Source organism: Mandrillus leucophaeus, unplaced genomic scaffold, assembly GCF_000951045.1.
Source record: "Mandrillus leucophaeus isolate KB7577 unplaced genomic scaffold, Mleu.le_1.0 Scaffold1, whole genome shotgun sequence".
Taxonomy (NCBI): domain Eukaryota; kingdom Metazoa; phylum Chordata; class Mammalia; order Primates; family Cercopithecidae; genus Mandrillus; species Mandrillus leucophaeus.
The window spans coordinates 6,142,279-6,166,628 of NW_012098097.1; the positions used below are offsets into that span (position 1 = coordinate 6,142,279).

General features: G+C 49.3%; 1 protein-coding gene across 1 annotated transcript in view; it reads right to left on the reverse strand.

Moving 5' to 3' along the window:
- The window catches only part of SDK2 (sidekick cell adhesion molecule 2), a 347,161-nt gene that overhangs the window by 147,168 nt on the left and 175,643 nt on the right, over positions 1–24,350 (reverse strand). Inside the window, exon 3 of the mRNA XM_011971658.1 lies at positions 14,181–14,287. The gene's annotated coding sequence lies outside the window, so the exon portion shown is untranslated. The remainder of the gene's footprint in view (positions 1–14,180; positions 14,288–24,350) is intronic.

The window sequence follows — 24,350 nt, forward strand, 5'->3', positions numbered from 1 at the left end:
CTTCTACCAGGAGTTCTCCAACCGGGCTGCACCTTAGAATCCTTGAGGGACCTTTAATATTCCCAGAGGTGAGAATCTTTTGGGGTGTGTCGGCTGACCTCAGTATTTGTTTATTATTATTTTAGAGACAGGGTCTTGCTCTATCGTTCAGGCTGGAGTACAGTGGAGTGATCATGGCTCACTGTAGCCTCGACCTCTCGGGCTCAAGCAATCCTCCTGCCTCAGCCTCCTGAGTAGCTGGGACTACAGGTGTGTACCACCATGCCTGGATAATTTTATCTTTAATAGAAATGAGGTCTTGCTATGTTGCCTAGGCTGGTCTGGAGCTCCCAAAGTGTTGGGATTATAGGCGTGAGCCACTGTGCCCAGAGCAGACCTGAGTATTTCTAAAGCAGCTCGGGTAGTTCCAACATGAGCTAAGGCTGAGTTGGGTGGGTCTCAGAATCTCCTGAGACTTGGCAAACTCACAAAGGTGCTCACCACTCTCCTTCCCTCCCAGGCATCCCCCAGGGCACAGAAAGGCCCTGCTTCAACCCATCTGGCTTTCTGAGTACCTGATTCACTCTCTTGGTTTGCAGATTCTGCTGCACAATTGTTTGAGAATGCGGGCCTACAAGTTCATTTTCCAAAGCCCTAGTCTTGATTCTCTTTCCAGCCACGCTGGCCCCTTGGCGGCTTCACCTGGCCTAATGGTTTGACCACAGTCTTCCTGCAAATGACACTTGTGCCTTCTGCTCTGATTGCTGAGATCCAATTTCCAACAGTCTATTGGGCATTTCTCCAAGGAGAGCCCTCCGTCACCTCTTTGCCAAGCTCTCCTTGCATCCTAAGTTCTGTTAAAATCTCCCCTCGGCTGGGCATGGTGGCTCGCGCCTGTAATCCCAGCACTTTGGGAGGCTGAGGCAGGCAGATCATGAGGTCAGGAGTTCGAGACAACCCTGGCCAACATGGTGAAACCCCGTCTCTACTAATAATACAAAAAGTAGCCGAGCGTGGTGGCACATGCCTGTAATCCCAGCTACTCGGGAGGCTGAGGTAGGAGAATCCCTTGAACCCGGGAGGCGGAGGTTGCAGCGAGCAGTGAGCCGAGATCTGGCCATTGCACTCCAGCCTGGTGCAACAAGAGCGAAATTCCATCTCAGAGAAAACAAAAATTAAAGCAAAAAAACTCCCCTCATGCCCTGCAAACCCAATTACCTAAGCTCAAACCTCTGGAGACTTTGGTGGCGCTTTCATTTCCTGCCCCCGCCAAGCCTTTCGACTCCTCCTCTGGGACATTACTGTAATTTACCAAGGGCCTCTAGTTCCTCCAGCCTTGCCAACGGGCTGGCCCTTACTCCAGCTGCACAGACCCTGGGCATGCCTCCCACCTCCAGATTCCCTCCTGTCCATCTTACACACTGTTCTTGATTAGTTTTTCTTGGAGCCTCTGGGAACTCCTCACTGCCCTGGGAAAGTCTAAATTCCCTGGCCTTGACTCAAGGTTCTTCCCTAATCTGACCCCAGACAACCTTGCTTGCCTTCATGCCCATACCATGTCCCGCCACCTCCCACCCCACGGCCTATATTTTGGCTAGGCCACTGCCTGGAATGCCACCAGAGCAAGCCAAGAGTCACCAAGGCACCATGATTCTACAGTATCCTGGAAGGATGTAGTCAATTAAGTGTTTCAAAAGATCAGATCTGCTGTTGGCTTCCTTGTTCTACACTTGGTAGGCAGTGTGTGTAATGGTAATGGCTTTGGAGTTTTTATACCTGACTTCAAATCCTAGTTCTGTTGTTCTGTTACTCATTAGCCATGACGCTGGGTAAATTTCTTTCTTTTTCTTTTTTTTCTTTTCCTGTAGAGACAGTCTCGCTATGTTGCCCAGGCTGGTCATGAACTCCTGGCGTAAAACTCTCACCTCAGTCTCCCAAAGCTTTGGGATTACAGGCATAAGCCACTGTGCCCAGCCAGGGCAAAACTTTTGACTTCATCAAGCCTTAATTTCCTCTTCTATAAAATGGAGTTAAGAAGGGCTCCTTCCTCATAGGTTGTACTATTTCATGAGATGATATGTGTATGTCAGGCTGTGTCCCTCCAAGGATGGCTGCATCAATATTGCTACTATTCACATGCTCTTTTTACAAGTGATGGACATTCCTCTCTCTGACAGATGGGGCGTAGGTCCCTTCCCCTTGAATCTAGGGAGCCTGTGACTATTTGACCAGTAGAATGTGCAGGAAGTGATGCCATGTGACTTTTGAGACTAGGTCATTGAAAGGATACAGCTGCCACCTGGCTCTCACTCTTCATACTCGCCCTTGGAATCCAGCCACCATGTTGTGAGGAAGCTCAATCTAGCTGAAGCAGACGTGGGAGCAGCCCACATAGAGAGGAACTGAGGTCCCCAGATGACAGCCAGCATCAACGCTAGACATGTGAACAAACAGGTGTGCCCTGAGAGGACTTCAGCCCCAGCCTTCAGCCCCAGACCGAGCCCCAGCTGAGGCCTCAGTCATCCCAGCATACAGTCAAGCTGCCCTTGCTATTCTCTGTCCAGATTCTAGAGTCACAGGATCTGTGAACACGATAAATGATTGCAGTATACCTTTATGTTTTGGGGTAATTTGTTACATAGCCATAGAAACTAGAAGAGTAGAGAAAAATGTTAAAAAATTGTATCTAATATTTGTAGTGTTAAAATATTGGAAGCCTACACATTTTTCACAGTTTAGTTTAAACATCACCTCCTCAATGAGGTTTACCCAAAACCATTCAAATAGAATTCAAAAACAGAGCGGTTGAGCACTTACCCTACCCCGAACTTCTTTCTAGGTAGATTTCCCATGCATTATCTCATTTAATCCTTACAATAACATGACAAGCTCAATTTAAATAAATATACATTTTTAGTTGTTTATTAATTTCCATTACTTGGCTCTGTCTATAAAAAAATTACATCAATGAATCACATTGATTTCAGTTCTTAAAATAATTTTATCTACTTAAAAAACTTTTCACAGAACTCAGAAGATATATTTGAACAATTTAAAGCAATTTTATGGTAATAGTGTTTCTTTCTCCTCTCTAGTTTTATTAGCTCCGTTTTGCCAGTGAGGAAATGAAGGCTCATGGAGATTGAGTGGCTTATGCAGCTGTGAGCACTGAGGGCCAGGCCCAGTCCATGTTCACCCTGGCCCTCCCCATGTTGTCCCTCCCTGCCTCCTTCCTGAGTTGCATCCTGCATTGCGATCCTGCATACACATTCTTTATCTCTTTCTATACATGCTAGGCCTTGAGAGGCAGTCACATTCAGAAGCAAATCCCGACAAGACATGTGGGCCTGTGCCCTGCACACAGTACTTTCTAAATTCACTCAATGCCAGCATTCACCACTTCCCTATGGAGCCCCTACTGTGGGCCAGGTAGGCTCTGGGGTAGGCACTGAAGAAAGACCTAATGCCTGCCCTCTTGGAGCTTCCAGTCTGGTCAGGGAGAAAGTATTAAGTGAATCAACCCACAAGCAAACGTTTGGTGATGTCTATGACAACTGTTGAAAGGGATGGAATGAGGTTCTTCATGAGAGGAATAGCAGAAGGAACTACTTTAGACTGGGAGATAGGCGAGGCTTTTGTTAAGCTGAGTAGGTATTCCCTAGGGGTGTATATGGCAATGGGAGGGGAAGTGTGTGATGGCTCAGAGGTAGGAGAGAAGGGATTCACAGAGGAAATAAAAGAAGGCCAGTGGGGCAGTGCCATGGATTTGTTCAGTGGATGGATGGATGTTTGGATGGATGGATGGAGGGGGAGAACGCTGTATGGGTGAATGGGAGAATGGAGGAAAGAATGGAAGAATAGATGGAGGGATGGGTGGATGAATGGAGGAAAGGCAGAGGAATGGATGGTTGTATGTACATTTGTATAGTAGTATGGCTATTGTATGTATATATGCTTACATGTATGTCTGTATATTTGGATGGTGGGATGGATGGTGTGTTTGCATGTATGCATGTACGTTTATATGGTGGGATGGATGGTTGTATGTAGCTATGTTTGTATGTACATGTTTGTATGATGGGATGGATGGTTGTATGTTTATATGTATGCATGTATTATTGGTGGGATGGTTACATGCATGCATGCACATGCTGTGGGATAATGGTTGCATGTTTCTATGTATGCATGCATGTTTGTATGATGTGATAGATGGTTGCTTATGTGCATATTTACATGAATGTGTGCATGTATGGTGGGATGGATGGTTTATACATGATTGCATGCATGCATGTTTGGTGGGATGTATAGTTGTGTGTATGTTTATATATATGTGTACGTGTATAGTGGGATGGTTGTATGTGTGTACAAGTGTCTATGGTGGGAGAGATGGTTGTATGTATGTACATTTACATGTATGTATGTTTGTATGGTGGGATGCATGGTTGTGTGTTTATGTGCAGGTGTGCATATGCAGTGGAATGTATGTATGTATGTACATATGTTTTATGGTGGAATAGATGGTTGTATGCATGTATGTTTACATGTATGAATATATTTATGGTGGGATGTCCATATATGGATGCATTTGGTGGGATGGTTTATATATATATGCATGTTTACACATATGCATGCATGCTTACATGTATGGATGCATGTGTGGTGGGATGAATGGTTTTATATGTTTGTATGCATGCATGTTTGGTGAGATGGGTGGTTGCGTGTATGCATGTTTACATATATATGCCTATATTGTGGGACAAATGTATGTACATGTTTGCATGCATGCATGTATGTATGTGTGGTGGAAGGATGGTTGTATGTATACATGTACATAAGTTTGTATGGTGAGGTGGATGGAAGCAGGCAGGGCACAGCTGGCCTTGGTCCAGGTTCTGCAGTTGCCCCTTTCCTCCACTTCTCCACTCCAACATCTTCCCACCTCACTGTGGTTCTCAGGCCCCAAGGCCCCCACAGTCTTTCCATTGTAGTTTGTCCAATGTGCTTCTTGGATCTGCCCAGGGAGCTCCTTGTTGAGCAGGCCATGGGTGAATGTATCCATACATACATATGTGTGTGTGTATGCCCCACCCACACAGCCATGTATGCACTGAACCACAGCAGCAAGAGGCTGCTAAGAGGGGGTCTGTTCAGCCAGACAGTGCAGGAGTGCAGGCTAGAGGCAAGAAGGGAGGGTGGAGACAATGATGGTGATGACAGAGGCTGAGGCCCCAGGATCCCCTGGGAAAACTCATTCACACTAAGGCAAAAACAGTTAAGGGCTTGCCACACTGACTCCCCGAGGTACCTGCTTGCTAATGTGCTGTGTTATGCCCTGCAGGGCTGATCCAACATTCTCAAGAAATTCCCCCAAGAGCAAAGAAGTGCAGGCCTGGGGCACAGTAGAAGGTGCTAAAAATTATTCTGATGTCTTTGTCATATCTTAAAAGGCCTTGTAAAGTGTGCATTCCACTTCAGAATATATTTCCTGCTTTTATGTGTTTATTTTAAAAACATTTTAAAATCATGAAATATGTCATGCATACAAAAGAGCAAATATAATTATATGTATAGTTTAAAGAAGAATAAAATAAACACTCCTACACCTACCTCCCAGCTGAAGGCCCAGAACACTAACAATACCTTTCCCCTACCCCAGATCTCCTCCGCTCCCCCGCACCAGGTGATTTTTCTCCTGAATATTGAGGCCATGAGGCTTTGCTTTCCTTTCACGTTTCCTTTCCTAGAGCAACCTTAAGCAATTTGTGGTCAGTGTAGTCTGTTTCTAAACATTTTACACCTGGGATTATTCTGTATGTAGTCTTCTGTGATTTGCATTTTTGTGCAACATTTTTTCTGGAGGGGCTCCATCCTGGTCCTTGCCCTTCATTGAGTCATTTTCATGGCTGGATGGAATTCCATGGATCACACTTGGTTTGCTTTTGGTGCTTTGCTTGTCCTGCCAAGAGCAGTCTCACAAAGGCTAAGAGAATCTCTAAGCTCTGCGCCTAGAAATGGAATTGTGGGTTGTGGCGTTATACACACATTCATTTTACTAACAACGTTTGCATAAACTCCAATTGGTATCAATTTACCAACTTGACACCAGCAGCCATGTGAGTTTCCACCAACACTTGGTGTTGTTAGACTCTGGTTTCTGCCAACCTGGTGGGCACGGAATGGTACTTTGTTGTGGTTTCATGTGTTGTTTATCATGGAAACAAAGCTGCTCACTTCAGATCACTTCATGCCTCTGCCCCCAGTCACCCATGACTTCTCTCTCATTCTGAGTAGCATCGTGATATGGTTTGGATTTGTGTCCCTACCCAAATCTCACCTTGAATTGTAATAATCCCCATGTGTCAAGGGTAGGACCAGGCAGAGATAATTGGACCATGGGAGTGGTTCCCCCATACCGTTCTCGTGATAGTGAGTTCTCACAAGATCTGATGATGAGTGGAAATTCCCCTGCACAAGCCCTCTTGCCCGCCGCTATGTAAGACGTGACGCTGCTCCTCATTCACCATGATGGCGAGGCCTCTCTAGACATATGGAACTGTGAGTCAATTAAACCTCTTTCCTTATAAATTACCTAGTCTTGGGCATGTCTTTATTAGCAGCTTGAGAACAGACTAATACACATCCAAAGCACTGACCACAGCTTAGAATGCTGGGATCTGTCCCCAAGGTGTCACCTTCCAGCCTTACTGTCTTCCACTTTCTGCTTCCCCACTCCACTTCAACTACCTGGCCTCAGACATCCACATCTGCCTCAGGGCCTTTGCACCTGCTGTTCTGACCTGGAATGATCTCCTCCTCTGTCTGCATGGTTCACCCCCCACAACCTTCCTTTGAGACTCTATTCCATGTCACCCTCTCCCAATGGCCATCCTCCACCATCATATCAAATAAGACCCATGTCCCATCCTCCAAACCTCTCGCCCAGCTTCATCTCTCCTTAGAACAGTTTAGTTTTTGTCATGGACCTTATCTATAACCTATATATTATATATTCACCTTTTAACTTTTGTTTCTCTTGCTACTTTCTTCGAGAGAACAGATGTGTGTCTTGGGTTTGTCTCTCATTATGTCCCCACTGCCTGGAACAGTGCTTGGCATATGGGGGTGTGCAGCAATGATAATTGTCTCCTGGGTGATTTGAATACTCAGGTAACATGAGTGCTCCAGAAAGACATAATGATGTTATCAGGAACTGTCACCTGGCCCCTAAGCATCCTGCATTCAATACCCACACTTCAGATTGAAAATGAAGAGAAACAGGCATACGGGTGGCATTTTAGGATTACCCCTAGCCCACGTGACAGCAGGCTTGTTCCCCTCCAATTGTCTTTTGCAGGAGTGGCTGCCAAGCCGCCTGGTAGGAAGGAAGCTGGCCAGCCTCCCAGAATGGGGCAGGCGCTCTGCCCTGCTGTGGGTGGGTGCGTGCGTGGGTTTGGTGCTGGAGTGGATGGTTTCAAGTCTGAGCCCCACAGATGAGGGCTGGGGAAAGGGATCAGGAGGTCTCGCCCAGGTGAGAAGAACACAGAGATGCCCTCAGGACCTGGATGTGGTGAAACGCTGGCTCAAGGGCCTCTGTCACCTCTGGAAGGCTCTCCCAACCCTCTCAACCATTCATCCCACATGCTGAATGCCGGAAATTTATGGTGACTTAAAAAATACAAAGAAGAGACTCCGGGTGGGGACAGGAAGGGGCTGGGGAGGGGGGAAGATGTTTTATTGACTTCCCCTTAATTGCTGTAATTAAAAACATGTAAAGAATCCTTTTTTAACGACTTTGCCATTATCATTAGTTGTTAGCACAGCTGCCTTATTAATTTCTCATTAGAACCCAATTCACAGTCCTCTTTGGCAAGGGGGCTGGGTGCCAGGGGTTGGCCAGCCTGGCTCCATGATCTGGCTCTGTGATCGGAGAACTGGCTGCTTAGGGCCCCAGGAGAAGTCCTTGTCACCCCAGGAGGCACGAACAGCCAAGGAGGGAGGGGCATTTGGGAGAAGTGACCATACCCCGCCCCCTCTCAGAACTGTGTGCCATCTGCGTGTCTGTAAGGAGACAGACGGATAGGCAGACAGGCAGCTGCAGCAGGCCTGAAGCGCAGAATCCTGGGAGGGCCTCAGGACCGGGGTAGGGAGAGGGGACTAAAGTGCTGAGGGTGAAAGATTTAAGGAGGCACCCACTCTTGGGGTCATGCAAGTATGGGGTGAGCACTTGAGAATGAGCACCTCCTTAAATTGGGCACCCTCAGGGCCTGGTTTGCCCCAGCCTAGTCCAGCCCTGGAGAGCAGGGGTAGAGAGGGTGGCTAGGCGTGTATGTACTTAGGTAGACAGATTCAAGAAGGTTGTTTCTTCCAGGACACCTTTCCCGTCTGACCTAAAGTCTATTTCTCCCTGAGTGCCGTCCAGTCTGGGAACCCGTCGCAATGGTTTGTGTGCGTTGATTCGTTAATCCTTTCAACCACTCACGTAAGTAGGTACTCATAGTGGCATCCTTTTTCACACAATGAAAACCAACGGCACAGAGAAGTAACTTGCCTAAGGTCACTTGTGGGAGGTGAGTCGGGATTTAAACCCAGGGCTCACAGCTGGGGCCACGGCTACACCCTGCCAGGCAGAAGAAGGTAGAGGGTGGAACTGCCAGCTGTGGAATGGGAACTGTGGGGTATTCTGCAACCTCTCTGAGCCACAGTTTGCCCCTCTTTTGTTCCTCAAACGATTTGCCTTCTAACCTCTCAGACCTGTCTTGGGAGCCCACAGAAGAAAGACATTTACACAATGGCACAGCAGGATGGGTTGTTCTGGAAGCTCCGAGGAAGCCCCCTTAGGCTCTGCATCAGGATGGGGCAGCTCTGGGCTTCTTTGGGGGACAATTCTCTCCCGGTTGGGCCCCACGGGTCATGACCCTGAAGGTCACTTTAACCTTATTAACATCAGAACTGAAATGGATCTCATTTTACAGATGGGAAAACTGAGGCCCAGAGAGCGGAAGGGAGGTGCCCAAAGTTCCAAGCTCTTCAGTGCCTTGGTTGGGGCTAGAATCCACGCTTTCGGACCTCCATCCCCACGACATGCCGTTATTTCAGGCACAAGGGCCGTGCCCAGCACACAGAGGAACCCTGGAGCTCTGTGTAGGTACTTTGCATCTACTCACCCTGCTGAGAGCAAGGAAAACGATGTGACTGGTAAAGCCTACCCCACTCTACCCACTGGCGTTAGACATTCACCCTAGGTGGGAGACCGCGTGCGTTTGCAGAGCCATTTGGACATGGATTATTACAGCCCAGGGCTGTCCCTGATTCTGTCTGAACTCTGACCCCAGCAGCTCACCCTCACCCTCCTCCCACACACCCAATTTTGATTTTTTTCTTCTTGTCCTCAAGCAGTTGAGTGGGGGGCTGTTTTGGAATCAACCAGTCATGGGTTCAAATCCAGGTTTTTCCTAACTGTGTGACTTAGACAAGGTGTGTCACCCGGCTGAGCCTCGGTTTCCTCATCTGCAACAGGGAGATGGGGACTTGTACTCCGCAGACTGGGACGAGAACCACTGTGCCCTTCCCAGCACAGTGACCCTCAGGACGAGCACTGTTGTGAGTGAGAATGGTTTTGCCAAGTGCTGTTTCCCTAGGCCCAGAATCCCAGGGAAGTGGGGCTGGGACAGAGGAGTCTTCAGCTTCTACAGCTGGAGAGGGCGGCCCCTCTGGGATGAGGGCAGCGTGTCCAGCAAGCAAGGGCGTGCATGGGGGACATGTGCTTCTCTCCTTCCCGTCCTGGCTGGGTGAAACCTTCCTCAGCTCGTCAGGAACTGCGTTCCTCTCAAGGGCCGGAAGGACTTTCTAGGGCTTCTATAACTTCCTGGCTTTAGGGCCCAAAGGGCTGTGGACTGTGGTTCCCACTTTACAACATTATGGAGGAAACAGCTTCACACCTGCAAAGCCGTGTGCAGTAGCAGGGGCAGCTTCTCAACACTGGTTTCAGGGAGCTGCAGCTGGTGGACAGCGGGAGGTTAACCTGCGTCTCTCCCTCTGCTCCCCCTTCAGCCACTCCAAGGTGTCCCATTCCTGTGCCAGGAGCCTTACCCACATGTGCACAGCTTGGCAGCACAGCATGGCCCTGGTGGAATTCAGTGACATCCACGGTCTTAACTATGTCTGGGGGCACCTGGAGCTCTGGGGCTTTGAGGGGGCTGCCAGAACAGGGCAGGAATCCCACTGAGGTAGTGGAGGGGGCAGGGCCTGGCTGGCAGGATGGCATCGGGGAAGGTGCCAGCCTGCTGCATTTTGCTGGGACAGCATTTGCTGAAGGCTATTCTGCTCTGTGGCTGTTTCTCTACTTCCTTAAAGTGATAATATAGATTATTAACTGCAGCAGTCGCTCCCACTGACGCAGGGTGCACTGTGTGGGAGCTGGCTAGGCGCTTTGGCACATATGAGCTCAATAAATCCTTCCAATGAGCCTAGGAGGTTGATATTAGTAATACATTTTATGAATGAAGAACCTGAGCTGGGGTGAAGCTCAGAGAGGTCCAGTCACTTCCCTGGGGTCACACAGCAATCCAGGACAGAGCAAGGATGTGAATGTGGTCTGTCTGACTCCAAAGTCCACCCTTTTTATTTATTTTATTTTATTTATTTATTTTTGAGATGGAGTCTCATTCTGTTACTCAGGCTGGAGTGCAGTGGTACAATCTCAGTTCACTGCAACCTCTGCCTCCCAGGTTCAAGCAATTCTCCTGCCTCAGCCTCCTAAGTAACTGGGACTACAGGCACATGCCAGCATACCCAGCTAATTTTTTGTTTTTTTGTTTTTGTTTTTTGGTATTTTTAGTAGAGATGGGGTTTCACCATGTTAGCCAGGATGGTCTCAATCTCCTGACCTTGTGATTTGCCTGCCTCGGCCTCCCAAAGTCCTAGGATTACAGGCGTGAGCCACTGTGCCTGGCCTTATTTTTATTTTTTATTTTTGAAATGGCGTCTCACTCTTTCACCCAGGCTGGAGTGCAGTGGTGTGATCTTGGCTCACGGCAACCTCTCCCTTCTGGGTTCATGCGATTCTCCCGCTTCAGCCTCCTGAGTAGCTGGGATTACAGGCGCACGCCACCATGCCCGGCTAATTTTTGTATTCTTAGTAGAGACGGGGTTTCACCATTTTGGCCAGGCTGGTCTCGAACTCCTGACCTTGTGATTCACCTGTCTTGGCCTCCCAAAGTGCTGGGATTACAGGCATGAGCCACCGCACCTGGCCAGTCCACTCTTTTTATTAAGTCAAACTGCCTGTCATGGTGATGAGCCCCCAGCCTGCCAACACTGTAAGGCACTACCTGCAAAGCCCTTTCACTGTCGCCCTGGAGCTCAGCAACTCCCTGGATCTCAGAAGCTCCCTCTTGAGTGAGGTCCCCATATGTCACTGCCACTGAGGGTCATCACTGCCAGCATCACCCAGTGCGGTCCAGGGCCCTTTGAACCTGCAGTGTGGGGAAGCGGAAGCTCAGGGTACCCCCATCCCCAGGGTCTGTGCCTGGGCAGAAGTGTCAGGCAGGTGTCAGGGTGTCAGGCAGTACAAGTCCCCTTCCATCTGCTTCTCATGGCCTGGAAGTGCCCAGAGGGCAGGGCCCAGGTCTGTCTGAGCCCTTCTCTGCAGCACTCACGAAATGCCAGGACCTTTGCCCGTGATCCGTGCTCCCTGCTTGCTCACCCTGCAGATGGGCCTGGTCACACCCGTCTCCCAGTGTGAAGGCAGAAGGACACCTGTGGGTCCAGGGGAAGGGACCACACATGTGTCTGGCCTGGTGTGGAGGGAGTTCCCCCCACACTGGGTTTGTGCGTATGTGGGAAGGAGTTTGCGTAAGGAGGCGGGTCAAGGAGCTGAGTCTGGGCCCGGGGATTCCTACCACAGCCAAGGAAAGAAGCATTTCAGCTACAGAAACTCTGACCTCCCTTCCTTTCTCTCTTTGATTGGCAGAGCCAACCCCGGGGAGGCTGTGTCATTTCATCTCAGCGGCTCTCAACTCCAGAACGTTTCTACTGTCTCCTATGAGCCAAGGGCTTGGAACTTACACCTACCCCCAGCCCACGGCCTGGACTAAATGGCATCCTGGATGGCATTTGCAACTGTGCGTGCACGCATACACACAGGTTCTGGCCCACACACAGGTAAACAAAGAGGTTACTCCAGACACGCATATCTGCACAGATAATACGTGTACGTGCACACACTTGCACATACTCGAATGCACACACATGGATACATGCAATGCAAGGGTATACATTTGCACCCACTCACACTCATGCTTACAACACACATGTTCTCTCAAATACACAGGTGAGAGGCAGATTGGCAACAGAAACATATACCCAAGCACCCATGCATGCATGCAAACACACACACACACACACAAATATCCTTGTGCACACACCTGCACATATACACACTCATTCTTTCCCAGACACATGTGAACAAAAAGGCCAACCAACCCGGACACAGACATTTGCACAATACCCATGCACACACATTGGCACACACTCATGCACACACACATGCAGTCTCTGGAGCCTCAGCCACAGCTTCTCCCTGCCCCCTGGACTCTCAGCACTGACTAAGTGAAGCTCCCAGAGAGCCCTCCAGCCGGCTGACAGCTGCCTGAGATCCGTCACTTTAATTCAGGGCTTTTTCTGCTCCTTGGAGTAAGCTGAGTTGCCGTTAGTGCTGATTTATGGGGACAATCCATCCTCCACTTTTGATTACGGTTGTTTTCCGTAATTATCATAAACACTCTTTGCCTCACTTGAGATTTTCTTTTAGATTTCTCTCCTGCACTTCTCTTTAAGTAGCAAGCTCTCTCCTGTGCTAATTTAGAAGCATGCCCCCATGTGCTCCAGATGAGAGGGTGCCTTAAAAAAAATTCAGGCCTCTCTAAGGATTGCCACCCTCTCATGTCCCACAGTACCACTTCTCCTCCTAGGAAAACCCAGAATGAAACAGCCCATAATGAGCCTCATTTCTAGAAGACAGCAGATATTTGAGGAAGCGGAGACAGGGCTGGGAAGGGGACACTGGGTCCTGGGGGAAGAGTGTTGGTTGGTGCTCTAGGACCCTGGACCCTGAGATGCCCTGGGGTTCTTCTGAAGCTGTCTTCCCTTCCTCATCGGAGGGAGATCCTCTAGAATTGGCGGCACTGGGGAGAAGGCCATTATGCACAAAGGCTTGGTGAGGGCCTCCTACTTCACTCTCTGCTCCCCAGCCTTTCTGTGAACCCTGATTCATTCCTCACTCTCCCCTTCCTCTTGGAGTTTCAGCACTCACCATGAGGCACCTCCCAGCACCCCTGGAAGATCGCAGGGACCCCCAGGCTGCTATCGCGCCAGGATTGAGCAAGTTGGAGGATGGAAAATAAAAGTCATACTGGGCATGGTGGATCACACCTGTAATCCCAGCACTTTGGGAGGCTGAGGTGGGCAGATCACTTGAGGTCAGGAGTTGGAGACCAGCCTGGCCAACATGGTGAAATCCTATCTCTACCAAAAATACAAAAAATTAGCTGGCTGTGGTGGCACATGCCTGTAATCCCAGCTACTCGGGAGGCTGAAGCAGGAGAATCGCTTGAACCTGGAAGCGGAGGTTGCAGTGAGCCAAGATTGCACCACTGCACTCCAGTCTGGATGAAAGAGCGAGACTCCATCTCGAAACAAAAAAAAAAACAAAATAAAAGTCATGGAGGCCCTGGGAAGTCTGCTGAGAAGAGGGTTGTAGCTGGAGAGACTCAGAGTGGCCATTCTGAAGATGCCCCTTCCCAGGTGTGAGGTGGATGACAGAGAAGACATTTGAAGCAGGTGCAAGGCCCTTTTTTGAAACACAAATCAGCTGGTACCATTTAAAGGACACAGACGCAGCCACCCTTGTCTAAAATGAATGAAAAGCACCAGGGAGCTCTTGGCTCTCAGGACATGTTGTGGGGTCACCAGGGTCAGCAGATTTGCATGATACTTACAGTTGCATGACCTTGGAGAGGGCCTGCTACCTCTCTGGGCCTTGGTTCTACCAACCGTAAAATGAGGTCGCTGGCTAGAAGGGGCAATGTGGGCACTCTGGGTATAGATGGCCATGATGGGATCTGGCTCTGCCCAGGATGTGGCTAGTGGGTGCCACCCTGGCAGCATAGCTCCCCCCTGCCCCGGGTCCCCATTGTACTCACAGGCCACCTGGACCTCGGTTTGCCGCTGCAGCAGGGCGCCCATTCGGTTCCGCACGATGCAACGGTAGAAGCCAGCGTGGGTGCGGTCCAGGCTGGTGATCATGTATCTATGGACAGATGAGACAGCCAGTGAGCAAGTTAGGCAGCTGCAGGGGTACAAAGGTTAAACTGGGCTCAGAGGTCAGAGGTTGCCAGGTCACCCTCTTTTGGAATAAGAGTACCAGGGAACTCTTGACTCTCTGGCCATGTCATAGGATCACACAAAGGTCTTTATCAATAAATAGGAGCGTTCCTCCTAAAGCCAATGAGGCTTTTACTCAGTCGCCTGGGAATTAGCCTGCACTTCTCCAAGCACAGAAGGTGCTGCACCCAAATCCTTGACCCTGATCCTAGGGCTGTGTCAGCTCTGTGGGAAGCAGCTTCTCTCCCTCACCTGTGACTCACATGACTGAGAAAGGTGGGGGTATTTTTTTTTTTTTGTCCTTGCACAGGACTGTGCTATAAATATTAGTTGAAATGGATGGAGGTGACAGAGACAGGGAAATTTACATGTTTTCCCAAATGCTCAGTATCATTCCTTCCTTAAAATTACAGACAGCCTCTGATATGGTTTGGCTCTGTGTCCCCACCCAAATCTCATCTTGTAGCTTCCATAATTCCCAAGTGTTGTGGGAGGAACCCGGTGGGAGATAATTGAATTGTGGGAGTGGGTCTTTCCATGTTGTTCTCGTGATAGTGAATAAGTCTCATGATCTGATGGTTTTATGAGGGGGAGTTTCCCCGCACAAGTCCTCTCTCTTTGCCTGCTGCCATCCATGTAAGATGTGACTTGCTCCTCCTTGCCTTCTGCCATGATTGTAAGGGCTCCTCAGCCACATGGAACTGTGAGTCCATTAAACTCTTTCTTTTGTAAATTGCCCAGTCTCAGGTATGTCTTTATCAGCAGCATGAAAACGGACTAATAATATAGCTCCACTGCTGCTTTTGGGCTGGCAGGGTTGGGCAGAGCCTTCTGAACAAGACAGGCCAGTGTTCTGTGGGCTCTGGGGACAGGATGTGGGACTCCAGGCTGGCCCCTTGAAAGCCCACTCCAGAAACACTTGTTACCCACAGAGCAGCAGACTCTGGCATTGGCGGGCAGGCAGTTGGGAGCAGATGTATGTGCACTCACCTGGCTGAGAGGCAAGGAGGAGGCAGGTCAGTGAGAGGAGCTTCTGACAGTGGGACAGGAGTGCATGGAGGGGACTGGGGACCAGGGGCTAGTTCCCCTGGTTCACCCTTGGTGGTCACCTTTACCATCCCTAGGCAATGGTCCCACAGGACCCTCAGAGGAAGAAGGGATGTCCTAGGATGTCTCTCCCCAATTCGTGGGTATTCTAGGGTTTGCCCAGCTGACCTGGTTGACAAGTTCCTTGACGCCTCCCTCTAGGGTATCTCTAGGTGTGCCAACCCTGGGATGCAGCAGCCTTATTCCCAGGAGATGCCAGTTTTGTTTTATTAATAGATGAGATCTGGCTAGGGCCTGTCATCATCATCATCTTTCCAAGAATGAAACAACCACCACCCCTTCCGGAGCACCATCTCTGCATCAGACACTGTGTTAAGTACTTATCATACATTTCTTCATTTCACACAGCAGTTCCCAGCCTATTGAATATCATGAACCAGTAACACTTAAAAAAGTGAGACCAACATGAGACGGTGAACTTCTTGCTTTGCCAAGATTATTAAAACAAACCAACCAGAAGGCAAACAGACAAATAATCAGGCAACAACAACAAAAACATTTAAAAAGGGATAATATTAAAAAGTGCCAGGAAGAGAAAAATCAACAGAAATGGTTAGCATTTAGTTTAAAAAGGACATTTCTGAGATGACAAAAAACCCCTCATCTCAGCATAAAGTCATTTAAAAAACTTTTTTTCTCCTTTATATTAAAAAAAGCTTTTTAAAAAAAGAGATGGGGGTTTTCTATGTTTCTCAGGCTGATCTTGAATTCCTGGGCTCAAGTGAGCCTCCCCCCTCTGCCTCCCAAAGTGCTAGGATTACAAGCGTGAGCTACCGCACCCAGCCAATTTTTAACAGATTTTTAAACTTAAATTTTACACAAAGCCCACTACCCTAGCCTGACTTTTATGAGGGCAGTTGCAAACTGTCATCGGTCAGCATGTGAGAGCCTGTGACTTAATCTCCACACTAACCCTAATAGCACCTTCCTTCTAGAGGTGGAGAAGTTGAGGCTCAGAAACACCTTGTCAGTAACCTGTAAGTTTCACACACTGTAAGAGGCAAAGTCCCATGGAGCCTTTCAGACTCCAAGCCTGACTGTGAAGCTGAGGTCACATCCCAAGGGCCCCACCCTCCATCCTGGGTCCGTGCAGGCCTGACTCACAACTGGCCGTGTGCCAAGTTCACTCCGGCTCTGCAGCATTTTCCAGAACCTTCTGGCTGTCCAAGCCCCTTATCTCTGCCACCGGCTGCAGCTCTTATCTGTCTCTTGCTACTGTGCGCAGCGTGGTGGCGGGGAGACAACAGTGCCCAAGCTCTGGCAAATCTCTCTTCCTCCTTTCACCTCATTTTCAAATCCACCCTCAGCCCTCTCTCCTGCTTGCTTCCCATCTCTCCTGAGGTGAGGGGAGGCCACTGTGGGGGAATCGTCTGGGTCTCTAAAGTGATGGGGTGACCCTAGAGGGGAGATGGAAGAAGAGATGGGCTGGAAAAGCTCTCTGCCTTTGGAAATGGAATCAGATGTTATTAGAAAGCACCAGAGAGAGGAAAAGAAACAGAAATGGCTGATAAACTCATGAAAAGATGCTTGACTTCCTTCATAGTGAAAGAAATTCAAATCAAGACGACAAGACCATGTTTGCCTAACAGATCGTCCAAGATTTTCAGGTGTGGTCAAACCCAGGGTTGGCAGGAGTGGGGAGGAGGGGAAGGCACACCCACAGGACTGCTGGTGGTACTGGAAACTGGCCCAGCCTTTGGGAAAAAGTCTATGAAAATTAGAATATGCCAGCTTTTTGACTCACAGGTTGTGCTCCTGGGAGCTGGCCTTTTATTTATTTATTTCTAATTTTTGAGACAAAGTCTCACTCTTTTGCCCAGGCTGAAGTGCAGTGGCATGATCTTGGCTCACTGCTGCCTCCACCCACCAGCTTCAAGCAATTCTCCTGCCTCAGCCTCCCTAGTAGCTGGAATTATAGGCACCTGCCACCACACCTGGCTAATTTTTGTATTTTTAGTAGAGATGGGGTTTTACCATGTTGGCCAGGCTGGTCTCGAACTCCTGACCTCAGGTGATCCACCCACCTCCGCCTCCCAAAGTGTTGGGATTACAGGCGTGAGCCACCGCTCCCAGCCCGGGAAGCTGGCCTTTTAGATACACTAGCAACTATGTGACAAAAAAAATATGTGCAAGGATGTTCACTGTAGCATTTGCTTGTCATCGCAGAGACAAACAAACAAAAGCTGGAAGCAAACTAAATGTCCATCAAAATGGAATTGGACCAATAAATGATGCGGCAGCCACAGAATGAACACGTGTATGAAAGGAGGTAGGAAGGTGTCCAAGACATACAGAGGATGGAAAGAAAGAGCTGGGGAGGAGGGGAAGGTTCGTGAATAAAAGCACGCGATAGCAAGATGCTAAACAATCTCATAGTTGACTGTTAGGGACAAGAATGATAATATATTCTTATCAGTTGCTGTTCATTATACAGGCTACCAAACCCTTAATGTTTGACATCATACACACTGGTCTAATAAAAATCCCTGCACTCTGGGAGGCAGAGATGGGCAGATCACTTGGAGTTCAAGACCAGCATGGCCAGCATGGCGAAACCCTGTTTCTACTAAATATACAAAAATTAGCCGGGTGTGGTGGTGAACGCCTGTAGTCCCAGCTATTTGGGATGTTGAGGCAGGAGAATCGCTTGAACCCAGGAGGCGGAGGTTGCAGTGAGCTGAAATTGTACCACTGCACTCCAGCCTGGGTGACAACGACTCCATCTCAAAATAATAACAATAATAATAATAATTTAAGTTTGCTGCAAAAATACAAGAGAAAGTATAGAAAAGTGTGACGACATGATGCTATTTGCTAAAAGGCCATTTGGGTAAATTGAAATATTATATATATATATATATATATATATTTCTGAGTATGTGTGTATACCAACACACAAGCACAAACACACACACTTATAACTACACAAACACACTGGGATAGGCATAAAATTCTTTCAAGATGGATACTCCAGAATGTGTTATCTCCCTTTTGGGAGAGTTATCCGGGATGGCGGGGGGGAATCTTCTATTTTTTGATTTTATGTCTTTCTATGCCATCAGACTTTTCTTTATCGTATGCATATATTGCTTTTATTTTAAAAATAAAAAAAAAAGATGCACGTCGTGCACATAATTTAAGCATACATGATAAAAAAGGCGCCAGGGGCTCATTGGATCTGGATTTGTTTGCTGATGTCAGTGAAGCGTGGTGAAATTTAAACTTTAATAAAAGCCTATTTCCTTTTTATTTTATTATTTTTATTTTTTAGAGACAGGGTCTCATTTTGTCACCCAGGCTGCAGTGCAATGGCGAGATCCTAGCTCACTGTAACTTCAAACTCGTGGGCTTAAGCGATCCTACTGCCTCAGCCTTTCAAGTATCAAGGACTATGTCTATTTGCTTCAGCCAGGAATCCCCAGGTCCCAGTTACCGCCTAATTAGGGCCACAAGGAAGGCCCATGGGCTGCTGGCCCCTCCCCTCCCCCAGGCTGCTCTCTGTCCCCCTCTGCGGTTGAGGGCAGGTACTCCCTGCCCCAGCAGTGCGGGTGCAGCCTCTCTCCCACTCCTCCGCCTCCGTCTCTTTGGGCTGTCTCTTTAGTGCTCCCTGCCTGGGAGACCTATTTCTGGCTTGTAGGCAACATTATTTAAAGTAACAGTTCCGCCCACTGCCTTTCCTACCAGGGAAACCCACTTCACTCCACCCAAATTGTAGCTCTCCTCTCCCTGCCTCCCAGGCGGGTGGAAGAGGCATTTGGCCAGCTTCTCGGTTTGCGAGTCCAGCGCACTGTAAGCATCTCCGATAATGACAGTAACAGCACTCATTATCCCCATCGCGTTCCCTCCTGGGCCACCAAGACACACTCAGCCCACAGCTCTGCCTGCCCCACTCACCCGTAGCTGCCAGCCCAGCAAGAAACTGGCTGAGTCCAGCCCCATCCAGGTCACCCCGGGGGCGGGGGATGGATGAAATGGCTCCTGGAGGAGCAGCAGGACCGGAGCTGAAGGGTCCACACCCGGTCCACTCAAGAGGAAGTGCAGCGTTGGAGAAAGCACCAGGACTTCCACATCAGGGGGACTTACACTTGACTTTCACTTCTGTTCTTTCTTAGATGTGTGGCCCAGGCAAGTTATGGGACCTTGCAAGCCTCAGTTTCCCTGTCTGTAAAACGGGAATAATGATGGCCAACTTTGATGTGAGCATCCAGAGAGGCCGTGGATACAAATGCCTGCACAAATGCTTGCCAAGTGAGGGGGTAAATGTAAGAGCCATTGGCGGGGAGGCTCAGAGAGGAGGACTAAGAGGGTGAGGCAGGGTCTTCCCCCTAGAGTGGGGATCCTCTAGGGGCTTCAGCCAAGCACTAGGGGAGCATGGAGTCCCCCGCCGGGCACATTCCTTGGCTTCTGACCCCCAACCTCCCAGTCACCTCCATGTGCCTCCTTGAGGTGGAAGAGCAGGAATCTGTCTCCTCCAGGGATGAGGAACAGTGACTGTGGCTGGGTGACCTGCAACCTCACTTTCTATTCAATGAGGAAGAGCTGCAGGGGTGTGGCCTCTGGGAGCTAGTGCACACCTGGATTCACTCAGCCCTAGGTCCTTTCAAAGGACCGCTCTTTATTTACTTATTATAGGAAATATATTCACAATTCAAAATTCAAAGAAAAGAAAAAGCACACAGCAAAACAGCTCTCCCACCCTTGTCCCCCAGCTGCCCTGTCATCCTGATCCCCAACACACACAGGTAGGAAACGACTGTCATTAGTTTCCTATCTTTTCAGAACTTTTTTATGCAAATGCAAGCAAATACGCATTTAGAATCCCTCCCCATTATAAACAGGAGACAAGGTTCCTGTACGCACTGTTCTGCTCCTTGCTTTGTGCAAGTGACAATGTATCAAAAATCTTGCCATAGCTGTGCATGGAGCTTCCTCGGGCTTTTTGACAGCTGCAGAGTATTGAGGAATCTTCTGGGTGGAGGAAGATTTGCTTTCTCCCAGTTCAGTGGTCAAAAGGAGCAGGCGGTGGAGAGAGCACCTCAGGGGCTGGGCTTGGGGCTGGGGGCAGAAAGAGGGCAGTGAAGGAAGATACGCCAAGAATCCACACCCGTTCTCGTCATCCCCATCACAGATTGTCCTGATTTTAATCTGGCAGGACCCTGTGGCTCAGTCCACTCTTCGAAGATGAAGAGATGAGCTCAGGGTGGAGGGTGCAAGACAATAGTGGGAGGAAGAACCAGGACAGATAATTGGATTTTTAGAGACAAGAGAGGAGCAGGGGGGAAAATAACTGCCTAACAAATGTGGCATCTTCTCCAGCACACGAGGAAACACACGATGCCCTTTTTGGTTCGAGTCCTTGAGTGTCACAGTTGATATTTAAAATGATTCTTACTCATATTAAATAAGATATTTCAATTCCACGAAGCTGTCAGGAGCTGATGCGGACACCAGAAATAATAGGCACACTCTCCTTGTATTGTCCTCGTTAATAAATCAGACGCCTGGAGATGCACGCGGTGATGCTCCCGTGGCGGAAGGGGGTGTGTGTGAGTGCACATGTGCACACTTGTGCACATACATGGAGCACACTCATGCATACCCACCACGGTACAATGCACACTCATGCATGCCGTGCTACGCACACACACGCAAACTCAGGCAATCCACCTCCCTGCAAACTCATACATGACTGTGCACACACATGTTCAGACAACGCCTCCTCTCCTCAAGTGAACTGTGCTCAGGTAGAGAAGGCAGGTGGGTCACCATGTCCACTGGGGGTCAGGGGACCCCGTGTGCCTCCTGCCTGCAGGTGTCACCCCAGATGTCTGAGGCCAACACAAGTTCCAGGGACAGCAGTGAGCCACGGAGCTCGAGAACCCAGATCTCCTTCCCTCTCCCCATGGACTTTTGGGCAGCAGGCAGGACAGGCAGCAAGTGCTGAGCGTGTGCGCGCGTGTGTGTGTGTGTGTGTGTGTGTGTGTGTTTGGCGTGTGTCCTCAGACACCTGTGAGCACACACTGGGCCTGTTCCTGCAGCAGGAAGGCTTAGGTAGTACTCGAGGACCTGGCCACTGGACTGTGGCCTTCTAGAAAAGGACTGACTCTATGTTTGTGGGTTTGCTTTAGCAAAGTTTCTTCAGGAAATCAGGCAAAACTCTGTCCAGGGTGATCAAAAGGGCAAATGACATGTACCAGGTAATAAATAAGAACAATATACCCTTATACAATTAACCTAATAACTATTATTATTATAATAAATGTCACTGTTCTAAGGACTTTATATTTTTTAATCACCTTGCTGTAATTTTATTTTATTTTTTAAGGTTTTATTTTTATTTATTTATTTTTGAGACAGAGTCTTGCTCCGTCGCCCAGGCTGGAGTGCAATGGCGCAATCTTGGCTCACTGCAACCTCCGTCTCCTGGGTTCAAGCAATTCTCCTGCCTCAGCCTCCCAAGTAGCTGGGATTATAGGCACCTGCCACCATGCCTGGCTAATTTTTAGTATTTTTAGTAAAGACAGGGTTTTTCCATGTTGGCCAGGCTGATCTTGAACTCCTGACCTCAGGTGATCCAGCTCCCTTGGCCTTCCAAAGGGCTGGGATTACAAGCTTGAGCCACTGTACCTGACCTAAGTTTTATTTTCTTTATCATCACCCAGGTATTAAGCCTGGTACCCAATAGTTATTTTTTTTCTGCTTCTCTCCCTCTAGGACTTTAACGTATCCCCTCATCTGATCCTCACAATACTGCAGAGGCAGTGCTACTATAAACCTCGGTTCACAGATGAGAAAAATGGGGCCCAGAGAGATAAAGTGACTTACCCCAGGCCACACAGCTAAGTACCTAGAATGCTAGGACAGTCTAGCACATTGACAGCATGAACCTCAAGGGGATATGTATCCGATGGCTTGGGGTCTCTCATTCCTGGGGTATGAAGAGGGCAGTTTGGCTGTCTACCGCCTCCTGCTTCACTCAGAGGCAGAGGTATTTCTGGGCAGGGCCTAAACTTTGATCTGGGCCATGTTTATCAAAAATTGTTGCTAAGTGCTGGCCAGTCTAGTACACTGGAGGCCCAGGAAGAAGGAGCTGGATGGCTTGGGCAGCCCCTTTAGTGGGTCTTTTGACTGTGGAAGGAGAGGCTCAGGCATGGAAGGGGTTGAGGCAAACAGAGCTCAACTGTTCCGTATGATCAAGTGGCTGTAATGTTGAATTTCCCTTCTGGTAGCCGCCCTAAGGATCTGCTGGGGGTGAGTGGGGGTGAAAATGAGAGACAGAGAGAGAGAGAGAGAGAGAGAGTGCCAGAGTGAGTCAGAGAGACAGAGAGATCTAGGGAGAAAGAGAGAGACAGGGAGGCTGAGACGGAGAGACACACACACAGAGAAACAGAGTCAGAGAGAGACAAAGAGAGACAGGGGACAGAGACAGAGAGGTAACGCCCTCTCACCGTGTAGGACTCGGCCAGAGGCCGGGTAGTGGCAGCAGGCTGGCTGCGGAGGGTGATGTCAGCTGCACCTCGCGGTGAGGACTGGCAGGGCACCTCAGGAACAGCAATGTCTGTTTTTCTATTTTAAGCGGTTTCCGTCCTGTGCTGTAATTCCCCTCCCACATCTTCGGTGAGGGTCGGTGACAGGCACAGCGTGTTCTGTGGATGGTGCTTGGTGAAGGATGCTGTGCTCTTGGCTGGGGTGCTAGGGGACTGCCATTTGAAGGGGAGGCAGCGGCCTCAGGAGGGGAAGGGTTGGGGGAAGATCCAGAATTGGTTCTGGAACAGGCACTGGGAGAGGACAGGCAAGTCCAGGCGAGCTGAGCATGGGGTTCCAGAATCCTTGGAAGGCAGGGGAGGGTCCTGGACTTGTCCCCTCCCAGAGGACAGACACTGGGATAGGGAAGGATTCTGTGTCCCTCGGAGGAGGGCAGACTCGGGCACAGTGTGTTCCCCCTGCCTTCTAGGGAACCATAGGGTGGAGGGGGGTACCTGCAGCGGACAGAACAGGGAGGAAACTCTGACTCTGACATGACGGTTAATTTTAGGTGTCAACTTGACTGGGCCGCGGGACACCTGCCCAGACAGCTGGTAAAGGATGGTCTGGGTGTGTCTGTGAGGGTGTTTCTAGAAGAGATCAGTATTTGGATCAGCAGATGGAGTAAAGAAGAGAGAGACAGGGAGACAGAGACAGAGAAAGAGAGAGACAAAAGGACAGGGGACAGAGACAGAGCGATGAAAACCCTCTCCCCTCGCAGGACGTAGCTGGAGCCGTCACCAACGCGGGAGGGAACCATCCAATCCACTGAGGGCTTGGATGGCACAAAAAGGCGGAGGAAGGTGGAATGTGCTGTCTTGGGAGGAGACGCCCGTCTTCTCCTGCCCTTGGACGTGGGTCTCCTGGTTCCTGGCCTTCAGACTCTAGGATTTACACCCATGGGCTCTTGGTCTCCAGGTCTTTGGGCCCAGACTGAATTACAGCACTGGCTTTCTTGGGTCTCCAGCTTGCAGGCGGCAGTTCGTGTTCTTGGCCGGCCTCCACAACCATATGGGCCAAGTCCCATAATGAACCTAATGCATCTGTCTCTCTCCCATTGGTTCTGCTTCTCTGCAGAACCCCGACTAATACACTGACCATAGAATATGGGAGATAGGCCGGGTGTGGTGGCTCATGCCTGTAATCCCAGCACTTTGGGAGGCTGAGGCAGGAGGATCACCTGCGGTCAGGAATTCAAGACCAGCCTGGCCAACATGGTGAAATCCCATCTCTACTATAAACACAAAAATTAGTGGGGCATGGTGGCATGTGCCTGGAAGCCTAGCTGTTCAAGGGGCTGAGGCGGGATAATCTCTTGAACCAGGCAGGTGGAGATTGCAGTGAGCCAAGATCACGTC